This window comes from Gossypium hirsutum, chromosome A02 (assembly GCF_007990345.1).
Source record: "Gossypium hirsutum isolate 1008001.06 chromosome A02, Gossypium_hirsutum_v2.1, whole genome shotgun sequence".
NCBI classification, from domain to species: domain Eukaryota; kingdom Viridiplantae; phylum Streptophyta; class Magnoliopsida; order Malvales; family Malvaceae; genus Gossypium; species Gossypium hirsutum.
In genome coordinates this window covers 88,205,389-88,220,710 of record NC_053425.1, presented here as the reverse complement: position 1 = coordinate 88,220,710, position 15,322 = coordinate 88,205,389, and the positions used below count along the sequence as shown (strand labels likewise).

The 15,322-nt window shown below is 34.6% G+C and overlaps 1 non-coding gene across 1 annotated transcript; it reads left to right on the top strand.

The window, feature by feature from the left end:
• Positions 1 to 14,796: 14,796 nt before the first annotated feature.
• LOC121216433 (small nucleolar RNA R71) lies at positions 14,797 to 14,902 on the top strand. The gene has a single exon (XR_005912618.1). It is a non-coding gene; the product is annotated as a small nucleolar RNA R71 (small nucleolar RNA).
• The last annotated feature ends 420 nt before the right edge of the window (positions 14,903 to 15,322 follow it).

Sequence of the window (15,322 nt, the reverse complement as noted above, 5' to 3'; positions counted from 1 at the left end):
GAAATATCTAGATTTCTCTTCATTTCTCTTCAATTCCAGCAGCTAAAAACGCCATAGGAGGGTTCTCTAAGCTGGTATTTCATAATTTTTGCACCAAGTGAGTTAATCCTTGCCTTTTTCTATATAATTTTTGTGTTTTTAAGACTTTTACAACTAGATCCTACTATTAAATTCATTAGTTTTTGATTTCATGGATCAAAATTTAAAGTCACCATGGTTGAGTGCTGTAAGTTTATGACGAAATAGAATGAAATTAAAGCTTTAATTTGTTTATGAGATGATTTTATTAGGCAATTTCAATGGAAATTGATTTTTGGGACCTAATTGTGAAAATGTTTGGAATTAAAGTCTATTGCTGAAATTCTGATTCCTAAAGGTTGTAAACTAGTTTAAGGTGATAGAATAAAATGTTAATTGAGAAAAATCAGCTCAATTGAGAGGCTAATTGAGTAGGGACGAAATTATCATTTATTAAAAGCTTAGGGGAAAATGGTAATAAACAACTTGCACTAAAACAGTTTGGACAGCAGCAGTAGACTAACTTTGAAAAATCACCAAAAATTGTAGGAATCTAATTAGAAGATGAAAAAAAGATGGAATTAAAGCTTATTGAGTCTAGTTTCTCATAGAAGAAATATTTTAAGCAATGAATTTGTAAATTTTGAGATATAATGAATTTTGTGAGACAAGGTCAGAATGAATTCGGGTTCCCCTATTCTGACTTTAAAAAATTATAAAAAATTGAATAAAAATAATTAGGGACTTAAATTTATATGTCTAGAATTCTGAATGAGTCTATTTTTAATAGAAACAAACAAGAACATCATTTGAATTCTGTATAAAGAGATAATTTATTTTTAGTGAAGAAGGATCAGAACTGTTAGACAACAGAACATGGGTGACTTTGAAGAATAAAATGCACTGATTGGCTAAACCAAAAATTCTTAAAATTTTATGGTAAAAATATATATGAGTCTAGTTTTAGGGAAAATTAACGGATCCTAATTTGGAGTTCCGTAGCTCAAGTTATAAATAATTTAGTGACTATGACTCAAGTAGACAGCTTTGAATGAACTATAAATAATAGTTGAATTATAGAGAATGTTGCATATGAACATGAAATGTATTAATTGATAATTAAATTTATTTATTTGGATCCAGAAGATTCAAATACGAAGCTAGATCGAGGAAAGGAAAAAGTTCGGGATTAATAGATTTTTACTGTTTACAAACAAGTATCAAGGTAAGTTCGTGTAACTTGAATTATATTCTTAAATGCTTGAGATTGTATGTTATTGATGTGAATATGATTTGAGTGTGCATTGTATGAAAATTAATGAAACATTGATATATTTGATAAAATGGGAAGAAATCTCGTTTGAATGAAAGGAAAATTCGATGGATCTCTGAAAAGGAATTGACGGTAAAAAGGATCTAGCCTAGACGGGTGATCCTATCCTGATATAGCCCTCCCGAAGAATATGTGTAAAATGGATTTAGCCCGGACGGGTAATCCGAATTAGGGTCTGAATTTAGCCTGGACTGGTAATTCAGATCCAAGCTCATTAGAGTAATTGTCGTTGCAGGGGATTTAGCCTGGACTGGTAATCCCGACAATACTCTATGAGTTTATATTGCAGGGGATTTAGCCTGGACTGGTAATCCCGCTGCAAGGTTGAGGTTCGCGGGAGTGTGCTCTCTGAAATGGAAATGTGCGCACATGAATATGAATTGACGGACCCGGAATTGTACACTAAAAGTGTACCTCTGAAAATCCATCGAAATTCCGATAAATTCAACGGGATAAATATGAAAAATAATAAGGGAATGAAAATCATGGTATTGATGAGTACATCAATCATGGTATATATATTATTGATACATGGAAATTATTGTACTAACTTGAATGTTGAGTTTGTGCATGTTAGGGTAATAATGCATTGAATGGATATATGAATGTTTATTATATTGTATTGAAAATATTAGGTAAGTATAATTCTTGTTACATGAGCTTACTAAGCACAAAGTGCTTACCCCGTTTCCTTTTTCCCTGTTTTGTAGTGTGAAGAGCTCGGAGGTCGGATTTGGTCGGAGACACATCACACTGTCAACCTCAGGATTTCGGTATATAAAGAAACTTTATTTTGGAAATCAATGGCATGTATAAGCTAACAAAGTAAATGTTAACGTGAAATGAATGTAAAGTTAGCCATTAGTACGGTTAACAAACCTGGTTATAGATATGTTATGACATTATCTTATATAAATGCATGAATCTATCATGAAAATATGTTGAATTGAAAAAAAAAAAATCGTAAACTCCGGTAATGCCTCGTACCCTATTCTGACAATGAATACGGGTAGGGGTATTACAACAACAACCTCCCCCACCTGCTTCTCAATCGATTCCAGATATGCCACAAGGTGCTGAACATGTTAGAATCGGTAAGCCTCCAATGGATAAAATTCGTAAGTAAGAGGCAGAGGAATTTAGGGCTACTTCTGATGATGATCTAGAGAGGGCTAAGTTTTGGTTGGAAAATACCATCAGGGTTTTAGATGAATTATCATGTACACCAGCCGAATGCTTGAAATGCGCAGTATCTTTACTGAAAGACACAGCCTACCATTGGTAGAACAGCATAACTTCTATTGTACCGAGAGAAAATGTTACTTGGGAATTATTCTAGACAGAATTTAAAAAGAAGTACATTAGTTAGAGATTTCTGGATCAGAAAAAAGAAAGAATTTCTAGAGATTAAATAGGGAAACATGACTGTATTTGAATACGAGCGGGAATTTGTTCGGTTAAGCAATTATGCCAGAGAATGGGTCCCGACTGAGGCTGATATGTGTAAACGTTTTGAAGAGGGTTTAAATGAAGATATGAAGCTATTGATTGAAATTCTTGAACTAAGGGAATTTGTGGTATTGGTTGATCGAGCACACAAATCCGAGGAATTAAGTAAAGAAAATAAGCAAGCACATAAAATAGCCCGGATTTCTGATAAAAGATTTATGAGCAAGTCACAATCATTTGCTTCAAAGAAATCAAAGAAGTACCATGATCGTTTTACCACATCTGTGGGATATTCTGAAAAGGAGAGGGGCTCTCAACGTTCTAACCCAAGATCTTCTTCTCCATCTGTAACAAGTGTGGGAAGTGTTGGTAACCCTAAATTAGGGTGTGTAAACACTGTAACAAATTTTATTTTGGGGAATGCCGTTTGGGAACTGGAGCATGTTATAGATGTGGTTCTCTTGATCATTTTCTTAAAGATGGTCCATAAAGGATTAAAAAAGATACTGATCAGACTTTGAAGCCAAGCAACCCTGGTTTTAGAGGTAGACCACCCCGATACCCTAGAAATGTCAGTGGTAGCCGAAGTGCTACAAAAGATTCAACAGTTAAATCTGAGGTATGAGCAAAGACGAGGACATATGCTATACGTGCAAGAGAGGATGCCTCTGCTCCAGACTTCATTACTAGTACATTTTCTCTTATTGATACTGATATTACTGCTTTGATTGATCCTGTTCCACATATTCATGCATATGCACAAATTTAGTGTCTGTTAAAAGTTTACCTATTAAATTCACTGAATTTGTGGTTAAAGTTTCTAACCTCCTGGGCCAGTATATTATGGTGGATAAAATTTGTAAAAACTGTCCCTTGATGATAATGGGTTATTGCTTTTTCACTGATCTAATGTTGCTTCCCTTTGATGAATTTGATGTGATTTTGGGAATGCATTGGCTAACCCAACATGATGCAGTGGTGAATTATAAACAGAAATACATTGTGTTAAAATGTCAGAATGTTACTTCATGTTGAATCTGATAAATTAGGTGGGCTATCTACTGTAATTTCAGCAATATCAGCAAAGAAATATGTCAGAAAGGGTTATGATACTTATCTTGCATATGTGTTGGATACTAAAGTATCTGAGTCAAAGATTCAGCCAGTGCCGGTTGTTTGTGAATTTCTTGATGTATTTCCAGAGGAATTACCTGGTTTACCATTGGTTAATAAAGTGGAGTTCTCCATAGATCTTGTTCCGAGGACAACACCGATATCCATAACACCCTATAGAATGGATCCTACCGAATTGAAAGAGTTGAAACCACAATTGCAAGAATTGATTGATAGAGGCTTTGCTCGACCCAGTTTCTCACATTGGGGTGTACCGGTTTTGTTTGTAAAGAAGAAAGATAGATCATTGAGACTGTGTATTGACTACAGTTAGCTCAACAAAGTCACAATAAAGAATAAGTATCCACTGCCTCGTATTGATGACTTGTTTGACCAATTGAAAGGTTCTATTGTATTTTCAAAGATTGATATTCATTTCGGTTATTATCAGCTACGTGTAAAAGATTCAGATGTGCCAAAGACAACTTTTAAAACCAGGTATGGGCACTATGAGTTTCTTGTAATGTTGTTTGGCTTGATGAATGCACCTGCAATATTCATGGATTTGATAAACAAAATTTTCAGATCGTATCTGGGCAGGTTTGTGGTGGTATTTATTGATGATATCTTAGTATATTATCGAGACGAAAGTGAACATGATAATCATCTGAAAATTGAGTTGCAAACTCTGTGTAAGAAACAATTATATGCCAAACTCAGTGAATGTGAATTTTGGCTGCGGAAAGTTGGTTTTCTCGGACATATAGTATCTACAGAAGGTATCCGAGTGGATCCAAATAAAATTTCAACTACTGTTAATTAGAAACCACTGAAGAATGTGTCTGGAGTTAGAAGTTTTCTGGGACTAGCTGGATATTATCAAAGGTTTGTTAAAAGCTTCTCAATGATAGCTTCTTCGATGACTCGATTGTTGTAAAAAGATGTACAATTCGAGTGGTCTGATAAATGTCAGTAGAGTTTTGACATATTAAAAGCCTTGTTGACAAAAGCACTTGTGTTAGTTCAACCTGAGTTAGGTAAGGAATTTGTAATTTACAGTGATGCATCGTTAAATGGTTTTGGATGTGCATTGATGCTAGAAGGTAAAGTAATAACCTCTGCTTCAAGACAGCTAAAACCACATGAAAAGAATTACCCGATACATGATTTAGAATTGGCAGCCATTGTGTTTGCATTAAAAATCTGGCGACACTATCTATTTGGTGAAAAATGTCACATATTCACTGATCATAAGAGTTTAAAGTATTTGATGCCATAAAAATATTTAAATCTGAGACAGCGCAGATGGCTTGAATTGTTGAAAGATTATGATCTTGTTATTGGGTATCATCCGGGAAAAGCTAATGTGGTTACTGATGCCCTAAGCAGAAAGTCTTTATTTGTCTTGCGAACAATGAATACTCGGTTGTCATTGTCAGATGATGGTTCAATCATAGCTGAGTTAAAAGCTAAACCAATATTTCTGCAATAGATATGTGAAATCTAGAGAAATGATGATGCATTATAGGCTAAACGAGTACAGTGTGAGTTGAATCTTGGTTCAGAGTTTCAGATTGGATCTGATGGTTGTTTATTATTCAGAGGTCAAATCTGTGTACCAAAGAACTCGGAATGGTACAAAATATTCTACATGAAGCTCATAATGGTACCATGTTTGTTCATCCTGGTAGTAACAAAATGTACAATAATTTGAAAAAGATGTATTGGTGGCCAGGAATGAAACAAGATATTTCTGAATATATATCTAAATGTTTGATAAGCTAGCAAGTAAAAGCTGAACATCAGGTGCTTAGGGATTATTATGGCCAATCACGATACTGAAATAGAAATGGGAAAGAATTACTATGGATTTTGTATTTGGATTACCCATATCTTTAAAGAAGAAAGATGACATTTGGGTAATAATTGACCGGTTGACAAAGTTTGCACACTATATTCCGGTACGTATGGATTTTTCCTTAGACAGATTGGCTGAATTATATATTTCTGAGATTGTTAGATTGCATGGAGTGCCGATTTCTATTATTTTAGATAGAGATCCTCGATTTATGTCCCGATTTTGGAACAAATTGCAAGAAGCTTTGGGTACACAGTTACATTTCAGCACTGTATTCCATTCTCAGACTGATGGACAATCCGAACATGTTATACAGATTTTGGAAGATATGCTTTGGTATTGTACTTTGGAATTTAAGGGTAACTGGGAAAAGTATCTGCCTTTAGTCGAATTTGCTTATAATAACAGTTATTAGTCCAGCATTGAAATGGCACCATATGAGGCTCTGTATGGTTGTAAATGTAAAACTCCATTGTATTGGACAGAGCTCAGTGAGAAAAAGATACATGGAGCTGATTTAGTCCATGAAACTGAAGAAAATGTAAAAGTAATTCAAGATAGTTTGAAAGTAGCCTCTAATCATGAAAAATCTTATGCCAATCTTAAACGAAATGAGATAGAATTTTAAGTCGGTGATAAGGTATTCTTGAAAGTATCACCTTGGAAGAAAGTTATCCTGTTTGGCCGAAAAGAAAAATTGAGTCCATGATTTATCGGGTCATATGAGATTATTGAAAGAATCAGACTTGTTGCATATCTGCTAGCATTACCACCAGAACTTGACGGAATTCATAACATTTTTCATGTGTCTGTGTTGCGACGGTATTGATCGGATCCTTCACATATTATTTCTCCAATAGAAGTTGAGATTCAGGCTGACATGACTTACAGTATGGAACCAATTAAAATTTTGGCACGTGAGACGAAAAAGTTAAAAAACTAAAAGGTGGCTTTAGTAAAAGTTCTTTGGCAAGGGCATGGTATAAAAGAGGGTACCTAGGAACCGGAGGATACTATGAGAAAGCAATATCCAAACCTCTTTACTGTTAAGATTTTTGAGGATGAAAATTCTTAAGGGGGGAGAGTTGTAACAACCCATTTTTAGTGAAATCAGAACAGTAGTTTCAGGACCACAAATCCGAGCCAGAAAGAAAATTCATTTTAATATTATTGCATGGTCTGATTATAATAGGAATTTTATATGAAAATTATGATAAGAAAACTTTACCGATTATGTGTTTAATTATGGAAAGGACCAAATTGCATAAAATGCAAAAGTTGAGTTCTAGTAGCTAAAAGGATCAATTAGCTATGGAATTCAAAATAAGAGGTCCTTATATGATAATTAGACCATTAAAGAAAAGTTAGTAGATATTTTTGGTGATTCATCCATGGAGAATTAGAAAAAGGTATGGACTAAATTGGAAACTAAAATAATTAAAAGATGATAAATGAATTAAAAATAAACAATATCATTTTATATCATCTTCTTCCCCAAAATATACATGGAAACCTTAGGAAAGAGAAAGCAAGATTTCTTAGCTTAATTTGGTAAGTATTCTTGTTCAGTTTTTAATAATTTTTATATTTTTGAAATCGGAATAGCAGGATTTATCTATTTTGGGGATTAAATTGTAAAGATATCAAAGTATAGAAATTTTTCAATGGATGAATATGCTGAAAATTTGAAATTTATCGTAGAAAATGAAAGGTTGTTGATAGATAAACAACTTTTACAAAGAGAATTTTGATGAAATCATGATTTAGGGACTAAACTGAAAAGTGGTAAAACCCATGGAAAAATTCTAAATTTTGTGAAATACAAGTGTTGTAGATGTTATATGAAAAGTTCAGTTAGGCTTAGAATAAGGACTAAATTGCATGAATTTCATTTTCCGAGCCTAGGGACAAAATTGGAATTTATGAAAAGTATAGAGGCAAAATGAAAAATTTGCCTAGAGTGTAAATTGAATCCAATTGAATATGAATTTTATTAAATTGATGATTTAATTCATTTATATAGATCCGGAAAAACCAAATACGAAATTGGATCGAGGAAAACAAAAAGTGTCAAATTGGTAGATTTTTTTTATACAAACGAATATCAAGGTAAGTTCGTGTAACTAAATTGTGTTTATTTTATGTTTGAATTGAATGTGGTATGTGATTATATGAATTGTATAAATGTTATAAATATATGAAATAATCATATATCTGATCCTGTCTAGAAAATATTAAGTTCTGTTTGAATGATGAATTTTAATGGAGTTAAGTTCTGTTTGAATGATGAATTTCGATGGATATATATGATTTCTCGTATTGAATATGGTCTTGCATATGTTGCAGATAGAATATAGCTCGGACGAGTAATCCTATTATAGCCCTCTTGAGCATCATGTTATATAGTTTCCGCGAACATCTTGATTGGTAGTGATTTTGCATGTGTTGCACACTACCATAGCTCTTTGTGAGAGTCTTGTTACATGATTCAATTGGTTGTGATCCAACATATATTACAGACACAAACACAACTCTATGTGAGCATCTTGATATAGGGCTCTTATGAGCTTCCTAATATGGCTCGCTTGAACTCCTTGTTACCTTATCCGGTGCTTCTTGATAATAACTCTTCGGAGTTACTTGATAAGCTCTATGAGTTCCTTGATTAAAACTCTTATGAGTTTCCTGTTTAGCCCGGATAAGTGTCCTATTACATAGCTCCTCTGAGCATTCTGATATGTGGCTCGAGAGCGTGCTCCCGGATTAAGTGCCCTAATAGGTACCCTTGATTGTGAGTTGACGGTTTACAGTTTTATACACCTTGTGTGTACTACCTGAGAATCCATCTATATTTCAATAATTTAACGGATAAAACTCCTGACATGAAAACTTATGAGATTAAAAAAAATTATGTCTCGAATGCTTCTGAAAGTTTATAGCATGATGAGCTCATCCATTCTTATTTGATGTACATGTGAATTATGTGACTAACTTGCTTATTTGAGTGTATGTGATTAGACAAATTTGCTAAATTGTTGAGAAGCATGTTATTGTATGCTTATTTTAAATGAATATGGTTGGTAAGGTTAATTCTTGTTATACGAACTTACTAAGCATTAAATGCTTACTAGGTTTTATTTTTTCTATTTTATAGTGTTCGAAAGCTTGCAAAGGTTGGCGATTGGTTGGAGCATTATCACACTATCCACCAGCCCGTTTTGGTATACATAGTAAACTCATTTTGGTATAATGGCATTTATAGGCTAACTTTGCCAATGTTGGTATGTAAATGGTTGTTTGTAATTTAGCATTTGGAATGACTAGTAATGGATTGATTTGGTATATTTATAAGGTTATATCATGGTAATTACATATGTGTTTAGTATGGTTTGATTGAATTATGTTAAACATATATGTCTATAAAAGGTAAGATGTAACAGCCCGTTTTGGGGTCAAATCGAAATAGTGGTTTCGGGACCACAAATCTAAAGTAGAAATATTTATTTTTATTGTTTCTTTAAGGTCTACAACATGATAGAACGATTGTGTGAAAATTTCGTTAAGAAATTTTATCGGTTCAATTTGACTAGAAGGACTAAATTGCAATAGGTGCAAAATTTGAGTTCTATAGGCTAATGGTATTAAATTGTTATGAAATTCTAAATTAGAGGTCCTTAAATGGTAATTAGACCATTAGTATGGACAAAAATGGACATTGTTAGGAAAAAACTTCAAATTTTAAGGGAAGGGCATTTTGATAATCTAGTAAATAAAGACAAAATTAACAAATAAAAGTGTCCATCTTCTTCAATTTAGTTCCCCATAGCTGAAATTTGCAAGAGTAGACATAGTTAGGGTTTGGCCAAGCTTTCAAGCTCGATTGTAAGTCCATTCTTGTTCCGTTTTAACGATTTTTATATTTTTGAGATCGTTGTAACTTGATTTAGCTATTTCAAGGACTAATTTGAAAGAAAATTTAAGTCTAAAATTTTACCCATGTTGAATGTGCATGTACTTTGATGTTTGATGGTAGAAAATGCATGTTTGTTGTTTGTTAAACAACGTTTGTAAAGTGATTTTTGGTGGAAACGACAAATAGAGACTTATTTGTAAAAAGTTTTAAAATGTGTAGAAAAGTGCTAATAAAGGAAAAATGTGAGATGATATGAGTATGAGTAAGGTTCGGATAGGCTTGGGTTGAGAAGAAATTGAATGAAACTCATTTTACGAGCCTAGGGATTAAATTGTAAAATGTTAAAAAGTTAGGGGCAAAAATGTAATTTTTTCCATAATGTGTTTTTGGGCTAAATTGAACAATGTGATAATTAAATGAGATGAATTTGGTATTATAGATCAAGAAAAATGAAGTTCGAGTCTTGATCGAGGGAAAGCCAAAGTAATTGACGAATAAACCCTTTTGGTCGTTTTTGCATTCGATGTAAGTTCGTATGTTAAATAAGCTTTACTTTAAATGTATTTTAAATGCTTTAATTTATGCATGAATTGTATAATTGACCTTACGGACACATTTTACAATGATTTGGCAAGTGAGAAATCCTAATCGAACCTTAAGAATAGATTAGGATACAAGTGACATGTCACTAGGGTTTTGTGTTATGTGATCCGGGTGCTGGCCCTGTACGTCCTACCGGTGGCTGAGTATACCGGCATATGTTGCAGTTACTTGACAGCTTGTGTGAGCAGCACCATATAGGTACGTCTCAACTGACAGCTTGTGTGAATAATGGCTTGAGAACGAGCATATATGTGTTATGACATAGAGGTAGCAATGGCTACACTTGTGGCACCTTGTGTGCAAGGTTTTCCCGTGTATCTGATATTATTATTCTGAGTGGTTCATTGGGTATGACAACAATGAGACTAAGTATGAAATTATTACGAGATGGTACAGGTACGTACTCAGCTTATGATTATTAATTCGTGAAATGACGATTTCAAGGTAAGTTGTGATGGAAGTGAATTATGATCATGAGATTATGGTAAATTATATTATCTTATGTTATATATCTTGCATGATTAATATATGTTAAAGTTTTCTTATTTCTTACATACGGGCTTACTAAGCTATATAGCTTACTCTGTTCTATTTCCATGTTTTATAGTGTCACCAAGCTAGCTCAAGTTGGAGATCGTCGGAGATCGTATCACACTATCAAACTGTTATTTTGGGTACCAATTATTTTAAACATTTTAAGATTATGGCATGTATAAGGACTTGGTCATTTTGTTATATGTGTCATTATAAATTTGGCCAAATGTATTGGCTTGTAATTGTCAAAGGCTTGATGTGGTATTTGGCCATGTAACCTGGCTCATTTTGGTTGAATTGGCTGTAAGCTTATATATATGCATGCATGTGCAATAATCTCTTGTGTGATGTGGTTTATAAATGCTTGATAAATGGTTAAATGTGGCTTAATGGGTTTGTTGTTGAATGGTTAAGATTGGCTCATTGGTATGCTAAGGAAACTAAGTAAAATTATGCATGTTATTAGTAGCCATGTTGAAACTTGTAGAATGTGAGTTGGTGTGATTTGGTTTGGTAAAATATGATGTTGTAAATATGTTAAGTATGGATAATGAATGACATGAACTGGCCTTATTTGTGGATGTACTAATTGTCTAAGTGTGCTATGACTATGTCTTGAACTTGTGCATGTGTAAGTGTAAATGAGGGTGACAAATGGCTTGATAAATAGCCTTTATTTTGTCCACACGGGTAGACACAGGGGTGTGTGTCTAGGCCGTGTGTGATACACAGGTTACCCCATGGGCATGTGTTTTGGCCGTATCACCTGCACCTTAATTTTAAAAAACAGAATGCTCGAAATTGAACATAAATGCAGAAACACGAGCGTGTGTCTTAGCCTTGTGAGGGACGCAGCCTCAAGCACGGGCGTGTGTCCTGATCATGTGAAGTCTGCACCTATTTTATGAAAATTAAATTAACCACACGGCCTAGCACACGGGCGTGTGACTTGGCTGTGTGACCTCAATTTGTTTATGACTTGTAAGTCAGAGAGTTACACGGGTTAGGGACACGGGCGTGTGTGACCACACGGGCGTGTGACCCCTGTACATAGCAAAAATTTTCTAAGTTTTGAAAAAATTCCCTGAGTTCTCAGTTTAGTCCCGGACCACTTCTAAAGTATGTTTTGGGCCTTGTAGGCTTGTATTAGGGACTTTATGATTGAATACAAATGGTTTTAACTTGGATACAAAATTTATGACTCGATTTGTATGTTCGCTTGTGATGTAAGTCTGGTAATGCCTTGTACCCTATTCCGGCGTTGAATATGGGTAAGGGGTGTTACATAAGATTATAAACATGATTACATATGATGATATATCATGTTAGATGTTAGAATTGGTTGGTATATGGGCATGTGTCTTGGATGTGTGAAACCTGTACCTAATTTGTGAAAATTAAACTAACTACACAGCCTAACACACGGGCGTGTGGCAGGCCGTGTGGCACGAGTCAGAGAGTTACACGAGTTGGGGCATGGCCGTGTGCCTCATATCGAATGCCCACATGGCCTAAGACATGGGCATGTCACTTGGTCGTGTGAGCCACACGGCCACTTATACGGGCGTGTGACCTCTATACATAAGAAAAATTTTGAAATTCTGCGAAAATTTTTTTGAGTCCCCGATATAGTCCTGAATTGTTTCTAATGCTTAAATTGGGCCTCAAAGGTCCATCTAGGGGATGATATGATTAGCTTCGGATATGAATAGTAAATTTATTGAATTACCTCTAGTTGTTCTGTAAACTCTAGTAATACTCTATAACCCTATTACAATGATGGATACAGGTTAGGGGTGTTACAACTTTCCTCACTTGAACTGTATTGTAGATACTTCATTCTGTCCGATGGATTGATTTACGAGCAACAACCTTGTACCTCTACTTCCTTTATATCCTCACGATTAGTCTCAATGCTGACAGACTCTGTTTTCTTTGGTTCTTACTCTGGTGTTTTGGGTGCATTCTCTTCATTGGTAGGATTTGTTTCAACGGGCTTTGTATGACTGACCCCTTCCCCTCCTACAATTTATTAAACAAGGGAAATGAAATAACTAAGAGAAATTTAAATTGACAAAACGAAATAAAAATAAAAAGAATTTTCAAGTTGTTGAAGTTAAACATCTCGAAGATCAATGGACTATTTGTCTCACTTTACATGAGCACCCTTAGTAGTGCTTCAAGAGTTGTCCATTAACTTTAAACATGTCCTTGACATCAACAGCTCCATGTGGATATACATGAGCTACCAAGCATTGTTCATCAAAATTGAAAGGTCTATTTTGCTCCAGCAAAATGCACAAGGGTCTCCACTCAAATGAATCTTTATCACTATCAGAATTGCTGTGGTAAAATCTTATGAATTCTTCCTCCACTACTATTTCTATCAAGTCAATGTCGCGACATTCTTCATTCTCATCAGCACATTTTAGCGTATTAAATACATTGAACGTGACCTACTGATTCCAAGAATAATCGGTACATATTTTTCATCTCCACATTCTAAAGTAATGAAATCAGCTGGAAAAATAAACTTATCTACTCTTACCAACATGTCTTCAATTTTACCTTCCACATGTACGTAAGACCGATCAGCTAGCTGTAGCATGACTATTGTGGGTCTTGCCTTCACAATTCCTAACTTCCTAAAAACAGACAAAGGCATTAGATTTATACTTGCTCCTAAATCACATAATGCCTTACCAACATAATGATTTCCAATTAAACATAGGATAGTGAAACTCCCTGGGTCCTTCAACTTTGGAGGTAATTTATTCATCAATATTGCTGTGCACCCTTCAGTGAGAGCAACAGTCTTAAATTCTCCCAATCTATGCTTATTTGATAGTATCTTTCATAAATTTCATGTAATTGGGCATTTGCTCCAAAGCTTCTACTAGTGATATGTGGATATGGAGTTGCTTCAAGACCTTCAAAAATCTTTTGAGCTGTAAATCCTATTTAGAATTATGGAATCACTAGGGAAAAGATAGAGGTGGTCTCTCTTTAGGTTGCTGATATTTTTTTACTGTGGTATTCTTGTTGGCAACATAATCTGATTCTTCTACAACATTTTGCTATTTACCTTTTTCAGGTACAGTGTGCTTTTCAGATGGCTCTAGGATCTTTACATGGTTGTTATTCAAGTTATCCTCTCATGCCGTGGCATCTTGAACAATTTCATTCAACTGAGTGCCACTTCTGAGAGTGATGGCCTTACACTGTTCCTTCATTTGTGATCTCAAATTCTCAGCATCACTTTGCAATACTCCTTGTGGTCTCGAACTTAAAGCATTTGCTATCTGCCCCAATTGATTCTTAAGAGCTTGAACGGATGCAGCTTGACTCTGGATCACATAATCATTATTGGCCATATATTCTTTCAACAAGTCTTCAATATATAATGATGCCTGACCTTGTTGGATATTTTGCCTTTGCATAGGTTGATTATAATCAGTCGGTGCACTGATGGCATTCTGTCTTGCAGCATTATTAAAATTCCTTGTACCATGACTATTCCAACCAAAGTTTGGATGTTGCTTTCCCCCTGGATTATAAGTGTTGGAATATGGATTATTATTCCAATTGAAATTACCCATGTAGTACACAGATGATGGAATTGATAGGCATTTATCAAACACATGGTCTTTACCACAATAAACACATGTTACCTCGACTGCTTTTATCTCCTAAGCTACAGTTGGTCTCTTCATTGTCTTAATTATATTAGTTAAAGATGATACCTAAACAGTTAATGAAGTGATTGCATCAAGCTCTATAGCGGCAACAACTCTTATACCAGTCTTAACTTGCATGGTGGGATACTGATAATCATTATTGGCAATCCGTTCCAAGATCTCATATGCTTCATTGTAAGATTTATCCAACAAAGTACCATTGGTAGAAGCATCAACTACAATCCTCGTATGTGTATTCAACCCATTGTAAAACATCTTTATCTGAGTCCAGTGTTGAAATCTATGCATTAGACATTTTCGAATTAACTTTTTAAATCGTTCTTAAGCTTCATATAATGTTTCATCCTTAATTACCGAAAAGATGTGATGTCATTTCTAAGCTTGGCATTCATATTTGGTGGGTTATACTATAGCAAAAATCTCTAGCAAAGATCATTCTATGATACCACTGTTCCTGGCAGCAAATCATTCAACCATGCTCTTGCACAATCTCTTAAAGAATATGGAAACAGTTTAAGTCGCAGAGTGTCTTCATGAACACCTTTTTGTCTAAATGAGTCACAAACCTATAGAAAAAGCCTTAAATGCAGTCTTGGATCTTCAATTGGTAATCTATTAAACTGTCCTACTGTTTGCAATATCTGAAACATCATCAGTTTCAGCTTGACCTGCTGAGCTTGTATGTATGGTCTGACTATCCCTGAATTCAGATCATCCAAATTGGAACAACATGCTTTCAAATTGCTCTATCTCGGTCATCTATCACATGAACTATATGAGGATTAGCATCTTGACCAATTGGA